This window comes from Lepisosteus oculatus, chromosome 19, assembly GCF_040954835.1.
Source record: "Lepisosteus oculatus isolate fLepOcu1 chromosome 19, fLepOcu1.hap2, whole genome shotgun sequence".
Taxonomy (NCBI): domain Eukaryota; kingdom Metazoa; phylum Chordata; class Actinopteri; order Semionotiformes; family Lepisosteidae; genus Lepisosteus; species Lepisosteus oculatus.
Genome location: NC_090714.1, coordinates 45051 through 53750, shown reverse-complemented (window position 1 = coordinate 53750; position 8700 = coordinate 45051). Strand labels below are relative to the sequence as shown.

Sequence of the window (8700 nt, the reverse complement as noted above, 5' to 3'; positions counted from 1 at the left end):
CAACTCTAGCAATTATAATTGGGACCTTATTAACGACAGTAATTTCTTTAGCCAGTCCTAGTGCTCATTAAGAGATTTGTCGTTTGGTTGAGTAGGCAGTGAGGATCATGATAGCTCACTCAATACTCTTCTTCCACTGTTCATTCTGGTTTACTTGTGAGTCTGGTGGTTGAGACCTGCTAATTTTATTGGATGGTTTACATTGACGTAAGAATGAAATGTGCCTGCACTAGAAGAGCCCTGGGGTCCTAGAGGATGAAGGCTGCCTCCTGAAGTAGATTGGAAACTCAGGCAGGAGAACCAGCAGCAAAGAGGCCAGAGCTCCAGGGCGTAGGCCAGGAACCCTGGCGCAGACTGGTGTGCAGGTTTGGAACTGGGAGCCATACTGCAGCGTGAAGGTCGGGACAAAGAGCAGACTGGAACAGGAGATTCAGTGTAGAGTGATGTTGCAATTGAGCCCAGGCTTGAAGACGTGAGGAACTCTGTTGTACCTGAATTTCTACATTCATCCACTTTTGTATATTTTGTTTGCTTTTTACATTGGCTATCGCACATAATATTTTTAATTAAGCTTTAATGCAAAATCACTCTTTCATTGTGTTTAAAAATGTATAATATACATTACTTCTCTCTAAAAAAAAAAAAGACAACCTACTGTACTTGCATCTAACATTTTGAAATTTAATGGTGCAAAATCTTAAGTTATCAGAAAACAACTTAAACTTGATAGGTTTGTCTAGTTATGAACGTTCTGAGCAAAACCATTTCCCCTCTATTTGTCCTGGGTCTCAGTTCCTCCTTATCGATGTCAGCCTGCATTGAGGTGCACATGTGAAATTGTTACATATCCAGAAGACAATACTGATCTTGGCCACCTTGCGTATTTTGTAAAGAGTAGTGAGATTCTGGTAAGGTCAGACTGGAAAGGCAATGGAAAAGCTTCATTTCTAAAACAGTCAGTTTACTGTATAAACAAAACAAACATTTAACCAATGATATGGTTACCATTTTAAAGGACTGATGGCTTGTAGAATGCATAGGCAGACTGTTAAACTCTGGATTATATCCTGAGAAGACATGGGTGTGAACTTGTACTTGTGACATTTTATCTCTCATCTGGCACTGCCACCACATGCTGGTTGTAGTTGCAGGTAGTAGGTATGTATTACTAGTACCACAGCAGCTACAAATGCATGTTTTAAACTAGTAAGTGCTTGAGGAGGAAGCTCTCCACATTTGTTGGTTGTATAGGAACAAGAAAGGTAATTGTAAAGTGAACAATAGATTGGTTTCCACTGCTGAGCCTTAAAACTGGAAGATCAATTTAATATTGCCTATAGAGCACTATTCCAGTAGGAACGTGTCCAGCATTCATCTCCACTCCCCCCCCTCCCAGTGTAATTGCAGTACTGTGCCCATGGATTAACACTTGCAGTGTTACATGTTGCACCCAAGTGAAGATGGTAAGATTTATAACTTTTATAAACCTAGAATAGTACACTTGCCTATGGAAAAAAGACAATAGTAACGGATTAAAAAAACTACACCATTGATGAATCAATCACTTAAAATGCCATTATAGTTCAAAACTTGACACAAACTAGTATGTGTTGTAAACAGTATTTACATAGTTATAACCTGTGTAGTTGAATCTGTGATTAAGGGAAACTTGTACATTTACTCACCTTTTCCATGCTCTACACGAGAAGCATTTCGTGCAAGTGTTACTAAAGAACAGTGTGCACCAGGAAGAAAGCTCTGCATCACGTTTTGCAAAAATGACAGGTAGAAGCACTGAAGACGAACCACCTCCCAGGGTTTGATGCTGTTAATTAGGTAAGGAAAATGGATACTATTGATGGGCCATTTGAAGTTTAGTATTCAAAGTCATAGTCCATCTTTCTCAAGGGTAGAGGTACACCTATATCTGTATTTTATGGTTGTTTACACAATCTAATTAAGGAAAATAACTGTTATTTTGGTTATATAGCTTTTGAGCTGTAAGTAGTTTATCACATAAGCATATTACCCAGCCCTTTATCGAAAGAACCCAGGGCGTCTGCCTCTGTGACATGGTTAAGCACTGTTTGAGACTCTCACAATGGCAGTACAGCACCTCCTGTTCTCCAGAGCACGCTTCACAGGGGTCCTCCTTCCCAAATCCAGGTTCATTGCAGCTGGGAAATGAAGGACAAGGGTTTTAAACAGCTCTGGTTAACACTGCTCTTTAGGTGCCAATTCTTTAAAAACAAGGGAAACCTGAAGAGTAAGTTTGTCGGGTCAAGATTGGGTATCTATGCTCTAGAGCAGCAGTTCCAAGTCTTGGTGACCTGCACACCAGTCAGTTTACTACAACTACAAGTTACTACAAGTGAACTTATCCAAGAGTTTTATTACTTGTTCCTTTGCAGACTAAGCATGCTGATGCAGGTATCCACCAAAAATATCAATTATTCCACCAGAAATGGCTTCATGCAGCTTAGCTGCTTTCTACCAGGTAATCAAGAAACATATACTAGTTAGATTTTAACTATGAAATATAATTATTATAGGAATGCAAAGTAAATGGTCACAATCAAGGGTTTGATGAAACACTCTTGTAAAAACTCATTAAAATCAATATTTAGCAACAATACAAACGGTTGCTGCTCCAGTCCAGGAGTGGTCGTCCCCTTTAACCCCAGAATAAAAGGCCAAATAGTTCAGCCCTGTAAAATTACAGCAAACCTCAAGAACACATTCTACTCAACAGAGCAACCAATACTCACCCCTCTTTTGAACCATTGAATGGAAACGGGAGTAAAGGGAGTCCTCTGTTTTATACCCTGAGCAGGGCTGGCACCTCCCCCATGGAATGTAGCAAAAACAGAGGAGCAAAGCATCCACAGGTGACAGTTGTAGTGGCTGTGAAACAGGTTTAATGCACAGTTAAAAGGGGTGTTCCTTAATGTCTTTTTATCGGAGCAAACATGTGAATAAGGATTTAATTGCACTTGTGTATATAAGAAATAAACTGACCTGAATAAAAAAACAGCCTTGTAAACACACACATATGTAGGAGAGATGAGTTTCTAGGCATCTGCAGATATAAATGTGACATTTAAGAGCCCAACCATTACTTATTGTACTTCCACCATGTTCATTTGTCATATAAATTAACTGTTTTTATTTTTTCAGGAGTGTAGGAGTGTCATTTTTTGTGATTTTGTATTTTTTTTCTTGTGATTAGTGATTGTTTTGACCAAATAAAAGTTAATGACAAGGTTGCAGTTATGTTTGGTTACACAACGAACTGTGTTGTGTTTATATATGTGACATACAGTATGGATATATATATATACACTTTGAACATTTGGAATTATGTAAAGGACTCTTTAAGGATCTTGAATAATTTGCAGTTTGGCTTCAAGTCACTTTTCACCATTTATGAGTTAAATTGAAGGGAAAAAAGGTGGTTTAATCACTAAGAAACTCCAGCTAATTGAATAACAGGAGCAGGGTGCTATTTAACGAGTGTTGTTGGTAGTAATTTGGAAATTAACTTGGCTTTGGGATGGAGAGATCAATAGGTTAGCTGGCTAATGCTTGTTTGGTCATTGGAAGCAGGTGTGTGTTGCATTAGAAGCGGTGGGGGTTTGGTAGTGGGCCTTTGAGGAGACACTGGGATTGGCTCCTGGTAAATTAGCCACAGCTGTGAGGTCATTATACAAGGCAGCCCAGGAGGGCGGGTTTCTTTTACTACAGCAAACGAAAGAGTGTTTGAGGCTTTGTGTAGTTTGACTGGTTGGTGTTAGTTTTTAGTGTCATTACTGTTTAAGGTTAGTGATTTTGCTTTACTTTTTTTAACCAAGAGTTGTTGAGGAATTGTAAAGCTTTTCATAGATGTGTTTTTAAGAACTTTAAGACATGTCAATGCTTGAGAGTTTGGGGTGAAGTTAATTAGTGTGAAGTCTGTTTGCTTTTGGTTTAGATAGTTTTTAGTTTTCCAACTTTTATACACTTCATTTTAGTATATGAAACTTTTGTTGGTAAACACTGTATTCTCTTCTCTAGAGCTCAAACCAGCAACAAGAAAGGCTTTATATCCTGACCTGACAGTTTCACTGGGACATCAGGGAAGACCCTTCTCTGTCTAACATGCTGGTGCTTTTGTCTCTGCTGGACTATAGAAAACTGCTGCTGCTGCTTGTGGTCTTGGCCTTCCCTCAGTGAACAAGGTGAGCTGAAGGTAAGTAGAGAGGAGATGCAGGTCCGTGTGAGGTGAGCTTTTAAGGCTGGGAGAAGTCTGCATGGCACTTGTTCTGGTCCCCTCTCTGTGGCAGTGGGGTGGCCATCAGTGTTTTGCTAATCTTGTCTCCTTCAGGTGCTGTTCTGAGAGCCAGATGGTGACAATGAATACGTTCACTTGAGAGAGGATGCTGGTGGAGTTTCTAGCTCGGATCTTGTTGGAACTGTGTGGAAACCTTGGGCTTCTGTGCACAGAATGGCTTTTTATAAGGCTGGTCAGCAGTGGTTCTGTTTGTCTGCGAGTTACACTACACTGCAATGCTCAGAGCTCCCAAGTCCCTGGCCATCTGAATGCACCGTGTGGTGTGACGGGCTTGGAGAACTGTTCAGAGGAAGCTCACTGGCTGGCTAAAAGGATACCCACTGTGTGACCTGTTGATGTGTACCTGTGAGTATTGAAGTTCTGTGGTTTTAACAGTGGAAAGTAAAGAGGTGCTTGAACTTTCTAGATGCCCATGGATCTGGAGCAGTTGCAAAGGTAGTGTCTAGGACACTTCCTGGGGCAGAGGTGAGTTTCACTCTTGTATTCCATCTTTTGTGTGGAGTAGGTAAAAGATTAATTTTCCATATACATGTTGCTTTTTATAACCAGTATGTGAGTATTAATGAAGTGCTTCTTTTTACCCTTAAGAAATGGCCTAGTGTTGGTTTCTATCATGTTTGGATGTTGGTTTAATTTGAGGTGTAGGTTTTTTTTTTTCTCTTGACTTTTGGTTGCTGCACTGACATGTATAGTACAAAACTGGAGCTGGGAGTAACCATTCTTATTGCTTTTAAGGACCAAATGTAAATCTCTCTGCTGTCAGAGGGGTTGACCTGGCCTTTATTCCCCAAAGGGATGACCTGTATTTGCCAGGAATGTGCAGATGTGGCACACTGTGGACTGGGTGCTTTCTCTTCTGTCGAAGTCTGCTTGAGTTCTTGGTTTCTAAATCAAGACAACAGCCGTGTCAGGGGACCCTGTCAGAGCTGCTCAGTGAGTTCTCTACCACCCAGGAGTAGAGACCGGGGTGACTGTGTGGGGCAGCTCTGGATTTGACATTGCTTGATCCTCCTTCAAAGGTAGGAGCGGCTCTCTGTTTTGACTGCCACTCTGCTCACCAGCCTTGGGATGGTTGTTTCTAGGAGCACCTAAGCCACCTGGCTGGTTGAGCCATAGCTGACTGTTCCAGGCAGGAGGGGACCCTGATTTTAAAGCCATTGTTTAGTTGTAGCTGCTGGTTCTTTGTTGGGTTTTCTAGCTTAAATGAAGTGGTAAATCAGGAATGGAAGTCCAATAATGAAAGTGTTGTGAGCATGGGGAAAGATTTGGCTAAATGATTTTGCTAATGGTACCAGTGGAAAATAGAGATTGGCAGTATGTAAGATTTATTTCATGGGTGCACACATGTAACTAAATCTTACATTGAGATTTTGAACTGAATCCAATTTAAGAATGGGGAACCCTATGCTCCAGTCTAGTGTAAGGTGGACTTCCTGATTTTAAGTCCAGTGAGGCTGTATTTTTCCCCATTTCCTGCACTAAAAGCCATACTGTCAGAGGTTTAGTGCAGAAAGGGGAGGGATGAGTTTCCAGCTGACTGGAAGTGATTGTGTACTGTGCCTTGTGAGGGAGAGAGCTGCATGAAGACTGCCAGTGAGAAGGGAGAGAGTATGGACATTGTCATCTTTTGCTAGAAGATTTTGTGCTCATGTTAAAACCTGTTTAGTGCTGCTGATTTTTCCTTTGTCTCCTATATATTGACCTGTGACCATACAGGACACTGTGGTAATAAACCATTCTGTTTGGTTCACCTTTTTGGAACTAATTTGAAGGAGTCGATTAGGGAATGTGAAGCTTTGTTTTACCAGTGGTTTGTTCTGTATATGTTATCTCCCCGATGGTAGAAAGCAGGATGTGGCTGGAAGGGTAAAATCCATGTACTGTGGCCCAGAGATGGGTTTTGAGTGCTGTTTGTGCCTGACTTTTTAATATTAAAACTCAGGCCTTTCCCCTGTTATGGAGCTCCAGTCAAGGCTGCGGCTAAGTACTGAAGATGGTTTTGTACTGGTGTGGAACCTAATTTGTTTTTTTTGGGGGGAGAGGAACTTGATGTTCTTTATGTAAAAAAAACCCAGATGTAAATTTAATCTATGTTTTAGGTGGGCCTTGAGGCCTTGAAAAATGCATTGATGTCCACCACTATTTGATGGGTTATACAACTTTGCAAAATTGCTCTGTTAATTTTCTGTACTGTAAACTTGTTACTGCTTTTGTAAAAGTGTGGGTAGTAGAAGTCTTTTTCCTTTGCTTTAGGAATGTTAAACTTCTGTAAATTGACCTAAAGATCTGAGTATTTGTTGGGTAGGGCAAAGCTAAATTGAATTCTAATCTCTTGCCTGGGGAAGCTTGCAAGCGAATGTCGGGGAAGGCCAGTGTTTAAGGTTAGGATCAGTCAGGATTGGGGTGGAGTCGAGTCCATCTGTTTTGAGATGGATGCACTGAATGTCAATTTGAACTTGCTGGATTAATAGTTTGTTTGGTGCTGCATGTGAATTCCAGAAGGCTGTTGACAACTGTTAATATTGCAACAGGACCCAGAGGTCCCCTGGAGGTCTGCTGTGTCCCAGCTCTGAGAAAAGGAGGCTAGTTCTGTCCTGAAAAAGGCAAGGTGATCCATCTGGTCAAACTGAGCTTCTGGATAAGGTGGAAATTACTGGTCAGTAATCCTAAAGTTCTTGGACCATAATCTGCATCTTCAATGCTGATCCAATTATTGCTCTTGTGGCCCAGGTAAAGGTGAGTTTGAAGGGGAGTAGAGAGGAGGTGCAAGTTGAGTTCTTTCAGTGAGGCCAGCCAGCAGTGGTGCGGATTGTGTATTAGATTGTAGTACAGTGATTGGTGCTCCCCAGTCCCTGGCCATCTAAATGCACAGTGTGGAGTGACGGGTTGCTGCAAGCTGTCCTTAAGTTTCCTGGGTGCCCATGGATCTTGAAGCAGGTGCAAGGGTAGTGTTGAGAAGGACACGGTCCCTGGAGCAGAGGTGGGTTTCACTCTAACCCCCATCTTTGATTTTTCCTTAACCTACACTCTATATCACTCTGTGACCCCTTTAATTCTTATTTGTGTAAGAACTTTTCTGAAGGATGAAAAGGCACTTTTGGAGTAGGCCAAGTGTTAAGCTCTGGGATATCTTCTGGCGGTTTACATAGTTTAATGAGTTAAACATTTTCTTTTTGGCTTTCTTCTGGGTTTGTTTCCTGCTTGGTTGAAGCTGTCGTGCACTGGACTGGCTGTCATTCTGGCTCCAAGTCTGAATTACTGCGTTGTATGGGATTTATTTCATGGGTGCACACATGCAAGTAAATGAATTTGGATACACTGCATTACAACAGTGACCCTGCACACCAGCATCCTCCTCCACTGCAGACTCCTTACTGGTTGCCTCTCTGAGGAGACTGCATGTCAGCCAGGTTCTCTTGATGGGTGTCGGCATGGGAACTGCTCTCTTCACAGGACAGGAACTGCACTGGATCCTTTCCCTGTGGAAAGAGCCCTGGACTGGGAGTTTTCTCTGCTCTCTACGTTGTTTCTCTGTTGGTCTGTCCTGAACAGGTGCTGCACTGTGAACATCTTGGCAGTTTAGTACAAAACTGGATCTGGGATGAAGCTTCCTTACGGTTTCTAACAGGTGCAGAGATCTCGGTCTAAATCCTTCTCTATTTCAGGGTATCTGCTGTCAGAAGGGATAAGCAGGCCTTGGGTCCAGAAGGAGGGACCTTTCATCACCAGGCATGTAGCACAGATGGAGCCGGTACCTGGGATCTTCCTGTGAAGAGCTGCTGGAGGTGTGGGGTGCTTGTTTCAAGGTGGAGTCCTACTGGGGGTTGAGGCGAGTTTCCATCCAGTAGGATAGAATTAATACAGAAGGGTTTTTTGGTTACTTGCAGGTACATTTGGTGTACTGTGGATATGTTCATGTACACTGATTAATCTGTTAAATTGTATATTTGAGTCTACTTTAAACTTTTGGGTTCACTTGGTGCAAATGGTGAACTGGATATTGATCATCTGTTAAACTGAATGCCTTTTGCTTGGTTTCAAGCTGTATTACACTGCTGTGGGAGATTAATTTTCCCTTTTTAATTCCTTTCACAAGTGAAATGAGACTCTGACAGTAGCAACATGGGTAATTCTTGACATGGCCATGAGAGCTACAACATTCAGTGTAGTACATTAAGGAACTTGGCATTTTTCTCTTGGCTACTGTTCACTTTTGAGAGTGTGACAACATGCAGGGGTGTCAATTGTACTTATTTGTGATGGAGTCTGATTGCAGAATCTGTATGTTACTCTGTGCCCATAGAGTGGTAGGAGATGTGAGCTCTCAAGGCGAATGGACACCTCCGGCTCGAGTCTCTTTTGGTTTTACA

The 8700-nt window shown here is 41.9% G+C and overlaps 2 long non-coding RNA genes across 4 annotated transcripts; one reads left to right on the top strand and one right to left on the bottom strand.

Annotated features, from left to right (window-relative positions):
- Positions 1–336: 336 nt before the first annotated feature.
- On the bottom strand, positions 337–2178 carry LOC107076231 (uncharacterized). Of its 2 annotated transcripts, none has more exons than XR_001477584.2 (3): positions 2101–2178; positions 1686–1825; positions 337–416 (listed from the first exon to the last, which is right to left on the bottom strand). It is a non-coding gene; the product is annotated as an uncharacterized lncRNA (long non-coding RNA). The 2 variants fall into 2 exon arrangements; XR_011182777.1 differs by having other exon boundaries at positions 2030–2171.
- Positions 2179–3738: 1560 nt separating this feature from the next.
- Positions 3739–8184, top strand: LOC138224241 (uncharacterized). Of its 2 annotated transcripts, XR_011182627.1 has the most exons (4): positions 3739–3818; positions 4170–4228; positions 4364–4675; positions 6862–8184. It is a non-coding gene; the product is annotated as an uncharacterized lncRNA (long non-coding RNA). The 2 variants fall into 2 exon arrangements; XR_011182626.1 differs by having other exon boundaries at positions 4364–8184.
- Positions 8185–8700: the final 516 nt, after the last annotated feature.